This window comes from Grammomys surdaster, unplaced genomic scaffold, assembly GCF_004785775.1.
Source record: "Grammomys surdaster isolate TR1022 unplaced genomic scaffold, NIH_TR_1.0 126178, whole genome shotgun sequence".
In the NCBI taxonomy this organism is placed as follows: Eukaryota; Metazoa; Chordata; class Mammalia; order Rodentia; family Muridae; genus Grammomys; species Grammomys surdaster.
In genome coordinates this window covers 6113716-6136025 of record NW_021620984.1, presented here as the reverse complement: position 1 = coordinate 6136025, position 22310 = coordinate 6113716, and the positions used below count along the sequence as shown (strand labels likewise).

General features: G+C 40.1%; 1 protein-coding gene and 1 pseudogene across 2 annotated transcripts in view; one reads left to right on the top strand and one right to left on the bottom strand.

Annotated features, from left to right (window-relative positions):
* The window catches only part of Tenm3 (teneurin transmembrane protein 3), a 445726-nt gene that overhangs the window by 196495 nt on the left and 226921 nt on the right, over nt 1-22310 (bottom strand). The gene's annotated exons all lie outside the window — the stretch shown is intronic.
* On the top strand, nt 19942-20688 carry LOC114612661 (annotated as a pseudogene).

Here is a 22310-nt window from a genome sequence, read left to right as displayed (position 1 = left end):
CCTTTCTACCAAGAAGGACTTTGATCTTGAGTCTTGAAGGTATACCAAATGATGGTCCACCCCCCGGCCCATTCTAAATCAAACCAAGGAAAGAAAAAAAGAACGCCAAATGCCCAGACATACTTAAGCTTATTTGCTGACAATGGATTAACTTTTTTTTTACTTAGTCTTGCTATGCCGCCCAGACTGGCCTCAAATTCATGGTCTCCCATAATGCCCTTCCCTCTGCCTCCAGAGAATGGGACTGTTGGGGCACATTTCACACCCAGCTAAAGTGTGCAGGTGGTGTGTGTGTGTAATTGAAGCGCTGCTGGCATGCCACAGTGCTGTGTGCAATTCTGCTGCAACTCCTCTATGGTTTACAGGAAGAGGCTGTGGCGCTCTGGGGGCCGAGCGGAAATGGACTTTTGAGTGTGAAAGCTGGGAGAGAAAATAACACCTGAAGGGAGGTGAAATCCTTTTGTCTGAGTAACTGTGTTAGCAAGTGAAAGTTGAGTGTGAGAGTCTCAGAGAGGAGAAGGGTGGAGGGGGGAGAAGAGGGGCTGACACCTGCCCTGAGCAGACATGCCCAGATGGGAAATAGTCACCACAGTCCCTGCAACTGCTTTGTCCCAACCCTCTCCTTCACCTTCTCTTCTCTTCTTTCCCGGGATGTCTGTGACATGCTCAATAGGCTTGTCTTGCAGGGGTCCCCAGGGAAGACATACCTTTGTTTGAAGGGGGCTGGAATACTGTGTGGCTTTAGAATACAGCTATGCTGCAGTCTGAGGAGAGAGTGCTGGTGAATGGCAGAAGGAAGGCAGAGAGAGGGCAAGGCAGGAAGTGGAGGGAGAGAGGTCAGGAGAGAAGGCAGAGGCAGGCGGTGGGTACTCAGAGTGTGAGGATGAAGGAAGAGAAACATTCTCTCCTATTTTTTTTTGTTTGTTTGTTTAGGATAGGTTCTCAGGTAGCCCAGGTTAGACTCAAACTCTCTAAACAGATGGCCTTGAACTACTCATCTTGCTTTGACTTCCAGGGACTCACAAGCCTATGGCATCACACCTGTTTTTATGCTGTTTTATGTTGATGTTGCAAATCAAACCCAGGGCCTCCTATACCCTAGAGAAAAATGCTAACCAACTGAACTATACTCCCAGCCTGAGAAACTTGTTTTAATTTTCAAAATTCCGGAGTGAGTATGGGCTATGTACAACCAACTAAGCCAGCAAACTGAGTCACAGCATGCATCTGTGGTCAGCTAAGCGTGGACAAGCTGATGCTGCTCTGATCAGTACGACTGCTTGTGGGGAAGAGACCGGGTGGAAAAAACCATTCATTCTCGATTCACATTCCTGTCTCATCACCTTCCCCAACTGTCCAAGATAAACAAACCTTTTCGCTTGGGATTCACCTCCCTCTTAAAATAGGTCACCACACAGAAGGGCCCTCTGCTTTTCTGCAATTTAAGACCATGTTAATTTTAGCTCCCGTGAGCAGGGTTTCATGTCAGACTTCCTAGTATACAAAATCAAGAGGGATGACTTGATTTTCCTGTCTTCCAAGAGCCAGTGTGCAGATGTCTGAATTTCTGTTTAGCAAGGTTCAGAGGTAGAAACAGACTCCCACAACAGTAGAAATAGTAAATTATAAAGAAAACAAATGTTTCCTTTGTCCCAACAATATCACATAGATAACAGGTAACTCCCTACCTCTTCACTAAGTCCAAAAAAAAAAAAAAAAAGCCCAAACAACAACAGTTAACAACAATCTTCCTTGTAAATGGGGCAGGACTGTGAGTCAGAGAACACATGTTCAAAGCCATGCCACAGACTCAGCAGAGGCCACATCAAAGCAAGAATGGAGTGTCTGGAGTTATCTATTTTTTTCTCCTTGCATCTTGCCCTAAAATATGGTATTAATAGGATAATTGTCCAAAATGGCACAGTGCAAATCAGCAAAGACAGATACTACCTCGCTCAGAGAATCAGTTTCACACAAACTTGGTCCTCTACTTAGCACTTAACCTTAAGAGTCTCAGAGAGGCCAAGTGTCTGAATGTGAATGGTTGGTTGAAATGCCTCTGCAAAACTTCTCACTAAAATAAAGTGCTGTTTGAAATTTTTCACACTGTAAGTTCACATCAGGCAGCTACACAATTAAATGAAAATCAAAAATACTTTAAAAACTCCAAGATTATCCTGACCTTACCCTTTGCTTTAGATTAGTATCGCTGAACCTGGAAGAAGGGCTGAGGCGTAGCAGAGGGGCACAGGTTGGACTGAGAACATCTGAGCTGTCACTGCACCTTCCTGAGGCGTGTGAGGCTCCGGAACATTCTTAATGTACATAGAAGAGACCAGGGTAATGCCTCAATTGTACCAGACACCCTAGGCAATGCCTTGATCCTTGATGTGGTCTATTTTCCAAGGGTAGACTATGAAGAATTCTGCTGGTTATCTGAAATGTTTAAGGACTTGAAGATTTGAACATGCACATTATGAAAAAGGTGATGAGGGAGTTTGGCCGGGAGAAATGCTCCCACTGGAATTAAATCTTCATTGGATAGTTTATCAAATGTACAATAAACAACTGTAGAGAGTATCTATTGGTTGGAAAACAGACCTAGGAAAATCATGCATACAGCAGCAGAATGTTAAAGAATCCTTCCTAGGAAAGATTATTCAAAGACAGAAAGACCAGGAGAGCACAATGTACACCCAGTAGGAATTCCAGGAGGACAGAACAGACCTTGTTTTGGATTTCCACAGCTTTCTCTAAAGTTACAAATACCACGCTAAGATCTGCAATGTTCTACAGAATACAGACTTCTTTGCATTTCAGAGGACTATCTCTGTTTTTCTTATTTGTTGTTGGGGAACAGCATAGGAGGCTCTATTTTATTTATAATGCCTCATAATGTCTCGTGACTGGCATCAACTTTTTTGTCTTAGTGTTCCGTTGCTATGAAGAGATGCCATGGTCACAGCAACTCCTGTAAAAGAAAACATCTCATTGGGGCTGCCTTACAGTTTCAGAGGTTCAGTTTGATGTCATTGTGGTGAGAAGCATGGCAGCATGCAGGCAGAATTGGTGCTGGAGCAGTAGCTGACAAGTCTACATCTGGATCAGCAAGCAGCAGGAACAGAGACACAGTGGGCTAGCTTGGGCTTTCAGTACTCTCTGAGCTTCCGGGAGAGACTTCCGTAACCTGGAGAGGCTTTGGTGACTGTGGGTGTTAGCACATTGGAAAGCCTAATCCAGATACTTAAAACATTCATCCTTCTTTTTGTTGCTCTAGAACCACTTTTGAACCCAACACTATATTAATCAGGGTTCTCTAGAGTAATAGAAATTATGGAATAAATCTCTCTCCTATCTATCTATCTATCTATCTATCTATCTATCTATCTATCTATCTATCTATCTATCTATCTATCTAATCTATCTATCAAGGGGGCTTCCCAGAGAATGTCTCACAGGCTGTGGTCCAGTTAATCCAACAATGGCTGCCTATGAACCGAATGTCTGCGAGACCACAAGGCTGGATGCCTCAGCTGGCTGTCAGTATATACTGAAATCCTGAAGAAGTGGGCTTTAATGCCAGTGAAGGCATGGACTTACCAGCAAGGGTGAGAGCAAGCAAGCAAAAGAGAAGGCCCTTCCATGCCTTTATTTATATAGACTACACCAGATGGAGTGGCCCAGATTAAAAGTGGATCTGCCCACTTCAAAGTGCCAGGTAAGAAGGGGGATTTCTCACTTTAAAGGATTTAATTAAGAAAAATCCCTCACAGGTGTGCTTGGCACGTGGGTTTTAGTTAATTCCATATGTGGTCAAGTTGACAACCAAGAAGAGACACCACAAGTCCACCTCTTATCAACCTGACAAACAATCATATCTCCTTATGCCATGCTTAATTCTCAAAGAAAAACAATAATCAGGTCACAGTTACATCTAATATGATATAACTATCCCATGTACAATCATAAACACATTATATATTTAACAGAGTCACCAAAGATGATATGGCGGTGCTGCAGAACTAGCCGAGAGCTCTATGTCCTGATCAGAGAGAAAAAGGGCCTGGTGTGGGCTTTTGAAACCTCAAGGCCCACTCCCAGTGACACATGTCCTCCAATAAGACCACACCTCCTAATTCTTCTAATCCTTTTAAACAATGCCACTCCTGGTGACTTAGTATTCAGATACATGAGCTTGTAGGGGACATTCTTATTCAAACCACCACACTTCTCTTTGATGGATCTTATTCTGGCTTCTATGATTGGAGCTCAAATACAGTTCATCTGTTAGTGCCCTGAGAGTTCAGTGTGTTTCAGAAGTAAGTGTAAGTATTTGTCTTGCTGGTTAAAGTAATTCATCTGGCCATTTAATTATCACCAGCAAAGCCACAGACATATTATCCTCTATAGAATTAACAGTTGTGCTTAATTATTTCTAATTGGAACACACATGAAACTTTTTTATTTTTTATTGTAAGTGAATAGAAAACAGGATTAAAAAAATAACATTTAAAAGCCTTTGTGTTTGTTTTAGGGATATTGGTATACTCATCGAAATAATATTTTACCTGAGAATAAGCAAAAGGAGAAAAAAAGCTGTCTCAATTTTGACAATAAAGAATGGTTGGCATATAATCAATAGACACTGTTCTCTCTCCTTATTACCTAATGAGCATTTGATTTTAGTGCAATTAACTTTTATTGACTTTAAGTGGAGAATACAGTATGATATAAATAAAACACATTTACAATATAGGTCAAGACAGACTGAGAGGCAACTGAAAGCTGTATCATTATATGACTTAGGAGAAATGGAAGCAAATCAAATATTCCCAACAGCGCAGAATCTGTGTTGCCTTTCAGTGAACACACTCTTTATCAAAGAAAATGTCTGCTACCGCAGGAAGATACTAGGAAAGGATACAGGAGAAACTGGCGAATATTTGCTCCCGTTAAATGTAACTCTGTGTAAATAAATTAACTTTTAGGCCTCAGATTGTCTCTCTTTTTTTTTAAATTGGGGGGTAGAGTGAGGACCAAGAAAGTATCCTAAGCTGAAGTCTAAAGATTTTCTGTTTTAAAACATCTCCCTATTTTAACAAGTATTGCAAAATACAACCTTGAAACATGTTAGTTCATCTTACACTAAAACTGAGGAAAACAAAAAGCTCCATATGACTACCTTTGGTCATACATATAAAACATTTCAGACATGCAATAAAAAAAAACGCTTTATTTTGAATGGGAGTGTTATGAAAATCCACCATAGTATGTTATAAAAACATTTTCAGTGACACAGATTAAAAATGATATCTTCAACTTTAAAAACAAACTCCATTAACACTGGCAGCAATCTCATATTGTAATATCTTTACCTGTAGGAAAAATCACTTTGTATCAGGGTTACATTCCATTATGGTTTAGGCGTGTGATGTATCCCTCAGAAAGGCTCAGTTTAGTGGTACTGCTCTGAGAAAGTTGCATCAGGAGGACACCCACATGGGAGTTCAATCCTCTCTGGGGAGGTGAGGCACAGGTGGAGGAGCTGGGTCTCTGGGGAATGTCTGTGAAGGGCATGTATTATCATGGCATTGCTATCCCCTCACCTTGTCCCTGACATTCCTGGATAACCTAACATGAGCAACATTCTTCCACCATGAGGCTTCTGCCTTGCCTGTGAGGAACAGAGCCAGCAGACTAAGACCTTCTGAAGCAGTGGATCACAATGAATCTGTCCTCTCTTCAGTCATTAGCTCCTGTCTGCTATCACACCACCAACATGTAACTAATACCAACTTAATTCAAGTCTGAACAGTAAGATCACAAATAAAAACATTAGCTGAAAAAGCCAGGATCCCCTTCAACCTTAAAAGACAAGTTGATCTGGAGCAGGGAACGCAGCTCTGTGTTAAGAGTACCTAGCATGTAACCTGGGTTCAATCTCAGGTGTGGGAGACGGACAGAGACTTTATTTAATGGACTGTTGGTCCATTACGGCTTCTTTATTGGAGACTTTACCGATTTTTATTTCCTAAATGTTTCTGCAACCAAAGGATGGATTAGTGATTAGAAAGCAAACTCCCAGATAGCTCTACTGAAACTATTTTCTAAAGTATCTAACTTTGACACTGAGTTTTTTTTCCTCTAGAGTTTTGATATTGTTTGTTCTCTATAGCTGGGGTCATTGATGTCTGTTAATGGCCTGAAACTGAGTTGAATGTTCTGTTTAAGGATTCCTTCCAATTATATATTCCTGCTTCAGGCAGGAATGCTACGCTATCGTGAACGTTAAGTATTATGTAGATGAAATGCTCTTCCATAGAGCGAGTAAATCTTCTCTGTTCATGGCATACGCACTGTGGTGAAGCACTCCATGGGCACCATGGCAAGATGTTCTTTGACTTAAGAACAGTCAGAGCGGAAGTTTTCATGTGTACCCTTCTTTGCTGCTAACATCTTGATGACAAATATTTTGCAGGTGTATGAAATACTATCCATCCTTAACATATACTTTTTCTAATATTTTACTGGCTAATATCTACAAATGGCAGGACAGTAAGGTAAGAACACATATCTAAGAGACAGGAAGGACCAGTGGCAAAAATGAGAACACAGATAGAATGTAGGTGTATCCACTGAATAGACTGTAAAGTGTGAAGAGGATGCCAGTGGTTGGGCAACTGATAAGGTTGCACTGTACATTTTAAAGAAGCAGCAGGTGTCGTTTGTGTAGCTGGAAGCTTGTGACTTTTGTTGGGATGCTCAAAGCCACCAAGGACCAGGCCACCAACACAGGGGATCACAAATGCCTGTCATAGTGTTTTACCGCTTCTCTGATCTTTTATTCCACTGTCCCACAAGTAGTTTAGTATCAACTTATTTAAAAACTTCCAAAGAAGTAAACGGTCTCTAGGCATCAGTTTAGACGTCCTGGTGTGTGAGCTCTCATCCATCTGTAACTGAACGCCATGGACCAGGAAGCTTAGTTAAGAGTCTTTCATTTAAGCTCTGGAAGTGAGAAGTCCAGACTAAGGTGTGGAAGGGTTGGTTTCTGGTGGTAACTCTCCGGCTTGAATGCCTGCGCCTCTCCATGGCTGCCCTTGGGAATCAGGTAAGCAGCAAGCAGCACCCTGGTGTCCATTCCTATGATGGTGTTAACCCTATAGGTTCAGGTCAGTTCCTTGTGAACCCCTTTAGACTTCACTACTTCCCCAAGGGCCCAATGTCTCTGTAAACATCATTGAAAGATTAAGCATTTCTACTTACTAAATTTGGACCACACAGACATTCAGTCCACTACTAGCTGGGTTCACCCAAACACAATAATTGGGTTAATCAAAGTACTATTTCAGATTTGTTAGCTTCGCATCTGTGAAAATGAGGTAACTCTTACCCAGGAGAATAAAATACAACACTTATAACAATGTATACCTATAAATTGTGAAGGGTTAAAGTCTTAATTTGGGGGGGATTTTTCATTTAGTTAAATAAGGTAAGCAAAGTATTTTATTTATTTTTTAACTAACAGAGGTTTAGGTTTATGCTATTATGCCCATAAAATAATTACTTTCTTAGCCAGGTGGTGGTAGTGCACACCTTTAATGCTAGTCCTTGGGAAGCAGAGGCAGGTGGATCTCTGTGAGTTTGAGGTCAGCCTGATCTACAGAGAGAGAGTTCTAGGACAGCCAGAGCTGCCCAGAAAAACTCTGTCTTAAAAACCAAAAGAAAAATGATAATTCTTTTATTTATCAAATTTTTTATTAATACACTATTTTAATACTAAATTTATAAAGTACACAAAGGCCTGCTTATACTTCAGAAAATGACCTTTACACTAAAGATGGAAACAGTGTGAATTATTACTGGAAAGACTATCTTATATTCAGGGTACTCTGGCTGAAACTTGCTCCGCCTACAAACTCACACTTTTAAATATTTGAATTGGTATTATTTGCATTCATAAATTTACACTTCCAATGCAAAACATTTGCAAATGTAAAGATGAATGAAGCCACACCAAGTTTTATGGCATTTACTTCGAAAATCTGATTAAGATAGATGTGTTCGGCTCATAATTCTTCAATGTCAGGTTGTCGTAGTTCCCATCAGCAAGATGTTTTAAAGGCTTTCGATTAATATTGCATGCCAGAACTGAAATTACATCCTTTGTCGTTTAGTTCTTAATGGTGCAAGTGATATCTATCAAGTAGTGTTTTATGAAGCATGTGGGAGCTTTATTGCGGGGCTGTTTTCACAAATCTTTTTCAGGTTTCTTTTTTTTTTTTTTTTTAATCCTTCAGAAAGATGGCTTGGGGTTTAACAATGACTATACCGCTTTGTCAAAAGTCATGAGTTTAAAATAAAGTGAAACTGGTACTGTGTCAATAAAGAATTTCTACTTGAATCTGCCACGCCCTCATTTGTCCATGATGTTTTGTACAGCCAATCATAAATATCTGCTTTAATCTAGTTGTTTAGAGAAGTCATACAATCACATGCCCACAAAGCCATTAAACGTACCCACCCTTTGCAACGTATGGTAAGTAGGTTATGTCTGAATTGTATATATATTAATTCTGAATTATGACTGGGCTTGTGCTCCCAAAGTATACATTTTGCTTTTAAATTTTAATTTAAGAGGAAGCTGGTATTATCAATAATTCTAGTAATTATGAAACAAAAACACCTCATTTTCAAGTATCTGGGATGCAGAACCTCTGTATCACAACCATACTATTAGTATGCAATCATGCAATTAGTATACAATCATTAATTAGTGGTTATACGGAAAAGGGAGACAATTCTATTTGGCTTTTTCCCCTATATTTTGAACATAAACCAATTTATTTAGGTCGGGGCTTTCCCCCTAATGTGCCTCACTTGTCTGGTTTTGGTTCCCTTTAACTGTAATACTAATACCAGGGGACACAATATGACTGCTGAGGTCTTCTTTTTCAGTTAAAGAAAAAAAAGAAAGAAAGAAAAGAAATCCCACAGTTTTACAGTATGTTAATAAAATACACATTTTGAAAGCTTTGGTGGCTAACCCTAGTCTGAAATGTGTCATGCTGTATCAGTTTGCTACTTATCAAATTTAAATCTAGTCAAGATAAAACAACTGATCAAAAATGATTATAAAGGGGACGGCAAGGGTCTTATTCTGGGATCATTCCCTTGGCCCTTCGATCCATAGTTGATGCAACATAAACCTGGCTACATCTCTCCCCAGTTAGCCACAGTCTTTGGGGATCTTGCAGAAATGTGGCTTTTGCCAACTATGTGTCTAGTAGAAAGGAGACTAAAAATATTAACATTAAGATTGACATTCTCATCCAGCCTTGCCCTGCGCATTCATCTTCTCTGGATAACTGTACATTTAAAATTAGAGGCTACTTATCTGGTTCTAGACATTAGGGACCATGAACATGGAAAAGGCTCTGCAGATCCTATTCCCCAAGGAACTAGGGGCCATTCTCATTCCTTCTTTAGGGGAGAGCCATCTTTCCCTCAGTGTCTACTTGAATCCTTCCAGCTGTATGTGGTTCACTGAAGGAATGGAGATAGTTCACTTTAAAAACATTCGCTCCATTAGCTAGAATCGATTTTTTTTTAAAGCATCCCAACACGTCCATATCCAGTATGTAACAATTCCTTTAACCCCTGATACTCAAAAGTACTGTGTGTTTAAAAGACGCTCATCCTGACTAATAAACGAAGGAATGTATGTTTTTCCTCATTTTTGTCTTCCTGTTTGGTGTTTCCTCAATTTAAGCATATCAATTGTCTCGTGACAACAGAAAGGGAATATGTAAAATTCTAGGCTCGAAGCAGCTGTATAGACCTTTAATACACAAGTCAGAGGGAGGAAATTCCACAGAGGAGAGGACACCCAAGCTGAGCGTGTAGTGAGCCCAGCATACATTTTCCCAATTAATCTTGCAGTCACCTCAAACTGTTGTAATTCATTTCTGTTTTAGGGAGATGAAGGTATCTGGCAATGGCCACACAGAGCACAATTCTGTAGCTCTCTAGAACAGTCAAAGTTGTCATTTTTGCTTTGGAGCACATGACTGAGAAAATCAAGAGTTTTAGATAGGATCCCAGAAACTGAATTTGAAGTTGAAGAACAGTACTAATTAGCTGTGAGCTCAGAGTGGCCTTCACATACCATAGTGAGGACACAAACTCCCTTCTGGTACAGGGAAGCGAAAGGATGTGCTTCCAGTGATTTGGGAACGCTTCTCTAATTTTATAAAGAGAGGAATACTTTTAACATGTGGGTAACGTCTTATCTCGTCTTAAAAGTTTTCTGAGGATAGTACATCTTTTTCTTAAGAAACAAAACATGTTACAAAAAGAAAAAAAAAACTCTAAAAATACTGATTAAGAAGAGTAGGCTCTGCCTGGCAGTGTTGGCACACGTCTTTAATCCCAGCACTAGGGAGGCAGAGGCAGGCAGAACTCTGTAAGTTCAAGGGCAGCCTGGTCTACAGAGCAAGTTCTAGGATAGCTAAGGCTACACAGAAAAACCCTGCCTCAAACCACCAACTAAATAAATAAATACGTAAATAAAGAAATAAAAACAGTCACACTGGGGCTGGCAGGTTATTTTAGAAAATCAGAATAATTGGATTGTTAGCACACGCTATGAAATCAAGCAGTACTGCACTAAAAGATTCCATCTTTAGTCATGCCCACTATTTCCTAGCAAATATTCAAGACAACATTATTACATGTTAATGGCTGTTTTTCATTTTCAGACAACTGTTAACTCTTTAAAATCCTCAAGTGACCAAATGCTGCCTTGTCTCTATTTTGGTAAGGGGATCAAAATAGACACACAATTTCATGTATTATATTCAAAATGGTACCTGTTTCTTTCATGGCAGTTTTCTTTTTTTCCGTTAAGCTAACACAGGTAATTTAAATGTGTTAACCTTCTGCACATTGTAAAAAAAAATAGAGAATTAGTACTGATTAAAAGGATAATTTATATTAACATGTTTAGCCATGTGTTTCTGAATGTCAAAGCAATTAGAGGAAGCACACCTTAAATATACAATTTGACTTTAAAATAGTCACCAAAATGAAGTGACAGACAAATGCAATTAAATGATTATTCCGGCAAGAGAGAAAGTATCATAAAAGAGAATACTAATTAACTTTCAAACAAAGAATTTTTGTAAAACCCGTTGCACACAACACATTCTTACACGTATAAGATATGGGAAGTGACTTCAGACGTGTCGTTTACATTCAGAATGTAGCACACGTGATTAGCAATCCAAGCTGATTCATCAGATTTAGCAGTAAATATTGCCCCCAGCACCGAGCTACATCAGACAAACTCCTCCAAGGGCTGGGATGCCTGTCATGCCTTCATTCACGCTTGTTGCTCACAAGAGATTAGCATCATGAAAACACTTTCTGATTTCAAAGTCTGAAATAGGAAGATTTACAACTCGAAAGAGCCTAATGGAGCTGTCACGTAAGAAGTTCCACCCCCAGTGAAATGGCCACATCGTCATCTAGTTTCCATCTTAAAGGAAGAAAATGAAAATCTTTGTAAAGAAGCCGGGACATGTGGTTGGTGAAAGAGAGTCACCCTGGGGGCCTTGAAGGGGTATCTCTTCGGAGAAGATCAGCGGAGGTCAAAGAGAACACATCTGGGGGCTGGTGGGGTTCAGACACACCCTCCTTCCAGCACTTCAGCCCCATCTATTTCAGAGTATTGAAGAACAGAACAAAAGACAAGAGCCAGGCTTCCAAAATAGCACCTCAGCACATTATTAATAGTGTCAAAGAAAGAAACGACAGCTATCAAAGGAGAACTTTTGTCTCCACTTACTTTAATTAAACTCCCTGGGCTAAGGGGTGGATTCGAACTTCATTTTAGATATAAAATATAAAGCCTGATTAAGATTTAATTTCTGTCCAAGGCACGTCCTGAAGCACAGTTATGTCCTACTTACAGCCGAGGCAGCAGCTCTTACAACAAACCCGAACATCACGCAACATCCTCAAAATAACCAAGATGCCACTGATCTCCTTCTCCCAGGTAAATGAGTTTCCCGTGAATCCCTCCCTCTGGTAGTGGGCACCCATCCATTAAATCTGAAATGAGAACTAACCCCAAATTATAATGGTTTGAATGTTTCAATTAATTTCACTTTTCTCATACCAGAGGCACCATAATCACCTCGCTTTAAGATAAGCTAGTGTGACTTTCAAAGGTTTGTGGAAAGGATGACTTCTAAAAATGAATCTCGCTATCCATACTAGAGGGGAAAACAGAAATTCTCAACCCACAGACACAACTTTAAAAAAAAAATCAACACAGCCAATGCAATGTTATTATTCTAACTATAAAAATTTCTTAAAGGAAAACTATTTCTTGTCTTCTAAATGTAAATTATCAATCTGTCCCAAACAAAAATTCATCATTTTCCCAACACATCCCATCTTTCTCGGTTATATCATATTTCCCCTGAAATCACCATATTGTGACACAAAGCTTGGTGGCAGTTTTGACTTACTCCCTATGATCCTTTATATTTAATCCTGTCTGACTCTCAGTTTATTCAGTGGTCTCCAGCCACATCTCTTCTGCATTGTCATTGCATAACCTGTCTACATATGATTGTCTTTCCCTCATCCTGTTCATTCACCAAATGACAATCCCCGTCTGCTGAGTAGGTACGAGCTGTGTATGAAAAGGCTGACGGCATCTGCCGACTCCATTCACTCCATCCTGCTGATTATCAACTGATACTTCCTCTTTCTAATTGTATTCTCTCTTGTCTCAACAATGGTTTGCTTTTGCCAACCCACTGTGCAAATTTTATTCCTGAAATAAAGTTACAGTGTTGTGGGATATAAAAGGCGGCAGGCTGGTTAACCTAGCAGAGCCCATCTTCGAACTGAGGATACAGACCTTGCATGTTCAAAGCAGCTACAATGCAAAGCTATGTTTCTAGCAACTACAGAAAAGCATTAAGGGAGAGATAATCAGGAAAAGTTGTCTTGTATTCGGAATTAGTGTGTAGGGCTAGAAGTGCAGGCTACAATTTATCTAGGCTTTAAAGAGAGAAGCAAAGGGTCATTATTTACATTGTTACATTGGAGACCATAAAAAAGGTGGTGTCAGTACTGGCACCACGATAGAAGGCAGCTGTAAGTCCGGGCTTCTAGGTAGACAACAAGAAATGAGTGCAAGCGATGACTTAGACTTCAAGAGGAAGAATGATCTCTTGAGTTGAGGTTCCTCAAAAAGATTTACTCTGAGCCGAGAAGTCAGAGGGAAATGAACCTGAGTGCTCTTCCGGGGTATACAGGTCACCTACCAGCAGCAATTTGGCTGTGAACAGCCAGCCTTCCTTTTGAGCCCTGGAGCCAAGAAGCCTCAGTGGGCAATGGTCTATTCACAAATATTTGCCAGCATTTTCCACAGCAGGTGGGACGCATTAGTTAAAAACAAACACACACACACACACACACACACACACACACACACACACACGTACCCTTGCAGGGCTTACATTGTAGCAGGCAAGCAAAATGGGAAGAGGGCATAATAAATAATGATATAATAACATTGAATAAGGCAGTGACGGGGCATGAGATGCCGATTACAAACAAAGCAGAGGTACTGATGGGGTTTAAAACTGCTGGGTGAGCTACTGGAAGTTGGTCATGGAAGCAGGATGTGTTGAGAAGATGATATTTGAACAAATATTAGAGGTGGAAAGAAAATAAATAAGTTTTGGACATGCTGATAATAGTTTAGAAGTGATTATCTGATCTAATATCAATCTCATAGACTCATAGACTTCCAAGTGAAGGATCACAAATATTACAGAAACTGGACAAATTAAGTTCTATTATTTATGTGTTTGAGAGTCATGGCTATTAATGTTAATATGTCCCATGAATTTATGCATTTTCTCCTGGGTTAAATGAGTTTCCAGAACTTCAAATGAGTAGATCCATTGGCTTGTTGATGTTCCCAAGGGAGTTTCTAAATTAAATTGATGCTCAGCACACAAAATAAAGGGCAGGAAAAGCAAAAAACTAAAGGGATCAAGGAAGGGATGGCCAGAATATGTTCAGAATTACCTGTCGCCTTTTAAAACTATTTTAAATCGCAAAAATCTCATCTTTTTTTTTTCTTTAAATCCCTGTTTGTTACTACCCTAACACTCTAGAAATCTACAGAGGACCATGACATTTCTAATAAGTTTTACTGGATATCCCCCCTCCATCTTCACACTGAAATGTCTGCGTTGTCTCGTCTTCCATAGCCACACCTTTATCTGTGACATCCCACGGCACTGAATGAAGACATACTCCATGTGCCGTTCTGTGGCCAATTTCTTTTCGTTTGATTCCATAATCAAGATGTTGTCCATATGTGCTGTTCACATTAGACACAGATGAAGAAGCAGAACGGGAGAGAGTCAAAGGAGGAGGAGGAAGAAGAGAAGGAGGAAGAAGAGGAGGAGATTCCTTGCTGATAGGGAAATAAACTTGATTTCTTGAAACTTTGCTCATGGTGTACAGCAGGATGGAGGAAAAACATGATAATATTCCCAAACTCTCCTAGACGGATACCCGAATCTCACACAATCTCTAAACACAAGCCTGAATGTCCTCCTATTTAAAGAGATTTCCTGCAACACAATGCATGCTCTACAGCAAACAGACAATGAGAATAATAGACAGAAGCCTAAACTTTTCCAGTACAGGTTCAATCTATGACAGAATGAGGAGACGTGGAGAAAGGCTATTTGGACTGAGTTATTTTACTTAGTCTTTTAACTCCTTCCTACTCATGTTCAGGAGTGAGACTCAGAAATCCCATTTATTTCTCCTTTCTGAATACAATGCCTCCATTAAAAAGGATTTCTTCTAAGTCACTCAAAATTAACTTACTTTGATTTCCTAACATAATGAAGTACGGTATCAAAGTAGCGCTTCCTAGAACATGGAGAATGAATGAAACATGTTTCTCTTTATATACAAGCAAGAAAATTAGAGGCTGGAAGATAAAAAGCATTGTAAACATACAGTGAGATGTTTGTTCTTTCTCTTGGAGCTACCAGCACACGGAAATTAAGCTTGTGTATTCTTAGAACCAGGGGGCTGCAAACTAGTGGCTCCTAGCTGTCTGTGTGGCTGCACTTCCAAAGCAACAGAGAGGCATCCGTTCCTTCACCAGTTGATTACTTTGGTGCTACAACAAAGCATCTCAGTTCTTGCTACCCTGACTCCCTTAATCTGAAGTAGTTACTACCTAGCCCTTTGAGAAAAACTTTGCCAATGATTGATTTTCCAGATGAAAACTTTATTGAATTATAGATTCACATCAAGTTTTAGGAAATAACAGAATTCTGGACTCCCTTAGTCAGCTTCCCTCAAGAGCTAACATCTAGCAAACTACCATGAAAGCACCTATAGAATCCACTGATCTTAACCAAGGTTCCAGCACACATGCACGCATGGCACGGAATATGTTTATGTTGGCCAGTTTTAAACAAAAATATACTAATTGCTCCTATAACTATAACAAGGGCCTTTTCCTCATCCTTTATACAACAAATCTGGTAATAAAGTAAAGTATTTGAAGGTCATGTTAGTCTCAAATGTAGCAAAGTTAGGGACAGAGAAGAGCTATAATGAGGGTAAAGCCAATCAGATTTATGAATGCATTGTAAAAAAAAAACATTACATCTATCATCCATCCATCCATCCATCCATCCATCCATCTACCTATCTATCTATCTATGCATACATACACACACACACAAACACACACATGACTCTTATGACCGTGAGGAGAAAAAAATCCGTGAGATAAACAAACCAACTTCAGATCCATGCAAAAGTTAATTTTTGAATACATATTGTTGAGGATTTTACCTTCTAACTAGCCAATGCTACAGAGGGCAGATATGGCAGGACACAGAATGAGGGGTGGGTGGGTGGGAGGGAAAGAGTAACAGGCAACAGAAATGTAATCAATTTTAGGTTTGCTGAGAGGCGATCTCCTTCTATCATTGGAAATTACACCAGAAAGGCAAACTAATATATATTTTGCGTGTTTTCAGTTGAAACACAGAACACATAGTAGCTCTAAACGGTTCAATGAAACATCTTAACATTTTAAATAATTCTTTGTATAGGGGCTCTAGAGAAATCATTTGCTTAAAGATGCTTCATTTCTAAAGCAAGGAGTTAAGAAAAAAAGTTTCGAAGATACAGTTTAGTAGGGACGGTAATGAATAGATGCATGAAGCAATGCATAGCAAACGACACCAGGCTGTAAGCAAGCCTTTCCTACGAGCATCCCTCCTGGACTGGAGAGAGGAATAAATTAATGAATAAATAAATAATAAATAATAAAGCCATGGTAAATTGCAATTCTGATAGGAGTAGGAGCCTCTGTGTTAGGAGGATGAATAATATAAATAGTCAGCTCTAAAGATTGAAAGACAGACCTATAAAGAACACAAATCCCCACCTTGCCATAACTAAACTGAATTTCCAGGCTCATTTTACTGAGAAAATGGGGGGGTTGGGATAAACTGCAAGGAAGCATTTCAAAACTACAAGGTATCATATTTAGCAGCGAAGTCTTTTCTTTTTCTTAATCAAAATACTCCTCTGCTTTGGAAATAAAACGAAAAACATTTTGAGTTAAATTCCCTTTGAGAAAGATTTATTTTGCTTTTCCACGTTTCATTGTGGTTAATCTATTTATTTTCATTCTTGAATAAAACTGACTTTTTGTCTGAAAAAAAATGAGCAGGAATAAACAATAACAAATGTGGAAAGAATTTCTGTGGGAGTGTAATCATTTGAATAATGTGTGAGACTCGAATCCCAAGTGTCTTCTCTAATAAATAAAGCATTGGAGAATGCGGGATAACTTGAAGTGAACTATAAATAAGCCTTCTTTTTAATATTAAATTATACAAAATTCATTTGATATAAAGCTTAAGGACCCCCCTCCACTTCCCAGTGTTTCCCTCCTAAAGCACCCATCTTCAAATCCTTGAGAAAAAAATAATTAAGCTTTCTCATGTACCGCACTGAAGTTAGATGATTTTGGCATTTGTAGAATGTAGAAAACCAGATTTTTCAACGTTTCTTTTCTCTCGTATTATAGGCTTGATTCTTTTAAACAGTTGTGATGGTCCCACATAGAATTTCATCAGTAGGCTCGTGTGATGTCCCCCTGAAACTGTGATTGAGGAATTGGACTTTTCTATCAAAAGCTTGTTTAACATTTATGTTGAGGAATGAATGAGCAATTGTGAAAACCAGTTTATAGTAATTTAGTTTAAAGATGGCTGGAGAGATGGCTCAGTGGGTAAAGCATTTGCCATGCAAGTTCTGGGAGTTCGGGTCTCAGAGGCTATGTAAAAGCTGGATACAGCAGTGCACACACCTGTAAAAGCTGGATACAGTATTGTATACATCTGTAAAAGCTGGATACAGCAGTGCACACACCTGTAAAAGCTGGATACAGCAGTGCACACACCTGTAAAAGCTGGATACAGTATTGTATACATCTGTAAAAGCTGGATACAGCAGTGCACACATCTGTAAAAGCTGGATACAGTAGTGCATACACCTGTAAAAGCTGGATACAGCAGTGCACACATCTGTAAAAGCTGGATACAGTACTGTATACATCTGTAAAAGATAGATACAGTAGTGCACACACCTGTAATCTTAGCATTCTTATGGAGAGATGGCAGGTAGGTAGGAGGATGCACAGAAGCCAGCTAGTCTTCTGTACACAAGGTGATGACGCCTTTCTTTAACATGGCAGAAGGCAAGGATGAATGTACAAAATTGTCTTCCTTCCTTCCTACACACACACACACACACACACACACACACACACACACATACACATCTGCATTCACACACACAAAATGCACACACAGTTTACACATATGTACAAAGATAGACATGACATTTATTTCAGAAAATACACTTAATAAATATATATCGGAAATAACGAAATGCTTTTGTAAAGTTTTAAAGCGTATGGGTGTTCTACCTGCACGTCTATGTACCATGTGTGGGTTTTGGCGCCCATGGAGATCGGACAAGGGCACAATAACGTGTGAGATGTGAATGCCAACCATCTCCTCTTTAATAAGCAAAGCACTGGAGAATGCGGGATAACCGTGTGTGAACTCCAGAACTGGAGTGTTAGATGGTTTTGAGACACCATGTGGGCGCTGGGAACTGCATCTGGATCTTCTGCAAGAGCAGCAAGTGCTCTTAATTGCTGAGCCATCTCTCCAACCTCCTCTGAATATTTTCCATAAAACTACTTAGATATAAGTGATTGGCTACATTCACGTATCATTATTTAAACAAACCTCACTCATACTCCAAAGATGCTGAAAAAATATAAAATGAGCAATGACATATTCGGAGTCAGAGTTGGCTTTGACTCTGAGCGTCATTTTTTCCTATGGTAGAAAATGCGTATTAACAGCCATTCCCTCTAGTATTTTAAGGAAAGTAAAAATTTTAACTGATAACAAACGACCAATAAACAAGGTGGTCCACATGCTATGGAATCACAGAAGCCACGCCCTGAAACAGAGATGGTCTGTGAAGTCATCATGGCTTCCCTCACCCCCCCACATCACAAGTCTGTCAGCTGCTATCACTGTCCATTTGTTTGTTTGCTTGTTTTTATATTTTATTTAGGTGTGTGCATATGTATGCTTGTCTATATATGCAACACATGAGTGTGATGCCCAGAGAAGCCAGAAGAGGGCATCAGGCATCCTGGAACAAGAGTTCACACGCAGTTCCAAGTCACTCAGTGTGAAGGCTGGGACCGGAACTCCATCTCCATAAGGGCAGCAAGTACTCTTCATGACTAAGTCATCTCTCCAGACCCAGGTACCATTCATTAACTGGGCACGTCTTAGTCTCTTCTCCTACCAAATTCCTAAAAATGGGTCAAAAATCTTGTAACTGCTAACAGTAAATAGGTATCTGCACAAAAGCCTCTCTATGAAGTCAAGGGCATCACTTCCACTGTTCTTCAAAGTTACGAAAAGAACGTTCTTAACTTGTGTTATCTTGGCTTCTCTATTTCTTCCCCCTACTTCTAGGTAGAGCTGACTGACGTGTCAGTTTGGTACAATTTAGGAAGAGTCACAAGCCACTAGTAACCACTGGTATACCCATCTGCAAATGAGTAGGTTCTCAATACAGACTGTGTCATCGAGGACAGCTCTCTCTCTCATGGAATCAATCTTAGATGTGTCACTTTTGAAGGCACCACTAATTAATTTAGACCTGTGTAGAGACCACCATGAAGCCACTCTAACAAGAGATGCAACACACTAAAATACTGTCTTTGGCATTTAGATATTTTCCTTCAGATTGATGGCTGTTATGAGTGGCTGAAAAGACCAATATGACAGACAAGTAACTGGCTTGCAACGGTGTTCTCATTTTAAGCCATGTCTTTGGTTTGGGGCTGTTTATGAAATATACTGTTGCATGCAAATCTGTCATTCACTCCATCCAAAGCCTTTTTTTAAAAAGGAGTCTTATCATCTCTAATTGCTGTGTTCCAGACCGGCCTTTCTGTTTCACAGCCATTTATAGTCATGTAGTATTGTTTCAAAATTCTCAGTCTTATGTGTTTGTAACACACACTAGAAAATACATACATTCCTTAAATAGCAACTGTAACATTGTTGTATAGAATTACTTTTCAATAGGAATTTGAACTCTCTGAAGCATTCTCAAAATGTATTAGTAAGAAAAAAATGTAACTCAAGGAAGTAAAAATTTTATTAGCTGGTGTTTAAGAGAAAACTTAAAAGAAAAGAGGATACAAAGAAAACCACCCACACTCTTTTTCTTAACGCCTCCTAGGCGGTCAGCTGTGTCAAGATGAAGCTGAATATCTCCTTCCCCGCCACTGGCTGTCAGAAACTCATTTAAGTCGATGACGAATGCAAGCTGCACACCTTCTATGAGAAGTGCATGGCCACAGAAGTAGCTGCTGATGCCCTTGGTGAAGAGTGGAAGGGTTATGTGGTCCGGATCAGTGGTGGGAATGACAAACAAGGCTTTCCCATGAAGCAAGGCGTTTTGACCCATGGCAGAGTGCGCCTGGTGTTGAGTAAGGGCCATTCTTGTTATAGACCAAAGAGAACTGGAGAGAGGAAGCGAAAGTCTGTTCGAGGCTGCATTGTGGACGCCAATCTGAGTGTTCTCAACTTGGTTATTGTGAAGAAAGGAGAAAAGGATATTCCTGGACTGACAGATACCACTGTGCCTCGTCGGTTGGGACCTAAAAGAGCTAGTAGAATCTGAAAGCTTTTTAATCTCTCCAAAGAAGATGTCTGCCAGTATGTTGTCAGAAAGCCCTTAAACAAAGAAGATACGAAACCCAGGACCAAAGCACCCAAGATTCAGCGTCTTGTTACTCCGAGTGTTCTGCAACACAAACGCCGGCGTATTGCTCTGAAGAAACAATGCACTAAGAAAAACAAGGAGGAGGCTGCAGAGTACGCTAAACTTTTGGCCAAGAGAATGAAGGAAGCCAAAGAAAAGCGCCAAGAAAAGATTGCCAAGAGACGTAGGCTGTCCTCGCTGAGAGCTTCTACTTCTAAGTCTGAGTCCAGTCAAAAATAAGTCTTTAAGAGTAACAAATAAATAATCAGACCTTGAAAAAAAAAAAAAAGAAAACCACCTACAGATTTTTAAATATAAGTATTCTTGGGCTATCAATCCTTTCTGTTTCTTTGCATTCCTAAGAAGCATAGAAAGCAATGTCTGTGGGGTGGAGCACTTCCCATAGGTACTATCACTTGAGTGTGTTTGGAGCTGTTTGCATAAAAAGGGTCTGATTTTGTATCCTTGCCCTGAAGAATCATGCCCCTCCCAAATGACTCTTGCCATTTGCGACTATCAGGTGTGGCACATCAGTCAGTGCTCATACTGGAGTGTAATTATGGCCCACAGCCATTCCACCATGTGACTAGCAATGACCGTGAGCATCATGACCTATGAAGAGCCCAAAGCATCATTTAGCCTGCAACCCCAATCATTCAGAGCCACCCCTACAGCAGATCTGAACCCCAGCTCAGTCGCCGCCTAGCTGGCCAATCTTTTTACAAAACTAAATGACCTTAAGTCTTAACAGGTCACGTGCACAGAAGTGAAGGTGGCAGGACAGGTATACTCGGGATTCAATATGTAGCTTTCTTCTCTGTCTTCTGTATCCCTGAACTCTGCTACTTTTCTTCTCAAGTCTTGTCTAATCCAGTAGATGACATCTCCTTCCAATCAATACCATGTAAGGAAAAAAAAACCTAGAATAGTCTTTGATTTGTCCTCCTCCATAACCCTCAGCAGGCCAAATATAATCAGTAACCTTGACTCAGTCAGTTCTGTCCTAAGAAACAGCTTTTTTCTTCTGCCAGTGCCTCCTGATCTCTACCTTCACTGTCCTAGAACCAGGACAGTCACCCAATGTCAAACCATGGGGACAACTCACCCCACTGTCCAAAAGACATGCCCATAGGCCACGGATATAGTTTTAACACTGCTAGCAGCCAAATTAAAGTAAAAAGTGAAGTGTAATAATACACTGGACTTGGGCTAGACAGATGGTTAAGAGCACTGACTACTCTTCCAGAGGTCCTGAGTTCAATTCCCAGCAACCACATGGTGGCTCACAACCATCTGCAGTGAAGATCCAATGCCCTCTTCTGGTGTGTCTGAAGACAGCTACAGTGTACTTATATACATTAAATAAAATAAAAAATAATACATTGGACTTAACTGTACACACACCCAATGGTTACTGTTAGTTGTCAATCTAGAATTACATGTGGATAGGCCTCTGGGCATGCCTGTTGGGGATTCTTTGATTACATTAGTTGCTACAGGAAACCTATGTCAATTGTGAGCGGGATCACTTCCCGGGCAGGGATTCTGTACTGTACAGATGAAGAGAGCAAACAGAACATCAGCATGCTCAGACTCTACACTATTTCCTGACTGCGGGTGCTGTGCAACCAGCTCCCTCAAGACCCTGTCGCTGTACCTTCCCTGCTGTGGTGGGCTGTCACGGGGAGCTGGGAACCCAAACAAATCCTTTCTCCCCTTTAAGTTGCTGCTGTCTAGATGTTTTGTCACAGCAGCAAGAAAGTAACTAAGGCCTATACTTGTAGGCCAGTAAAATTTGATCTATTCTTCACATCTCAGCTCTTCTGAGCAGGATGCCCAAGAAGACGTGGATGTCTAGACTT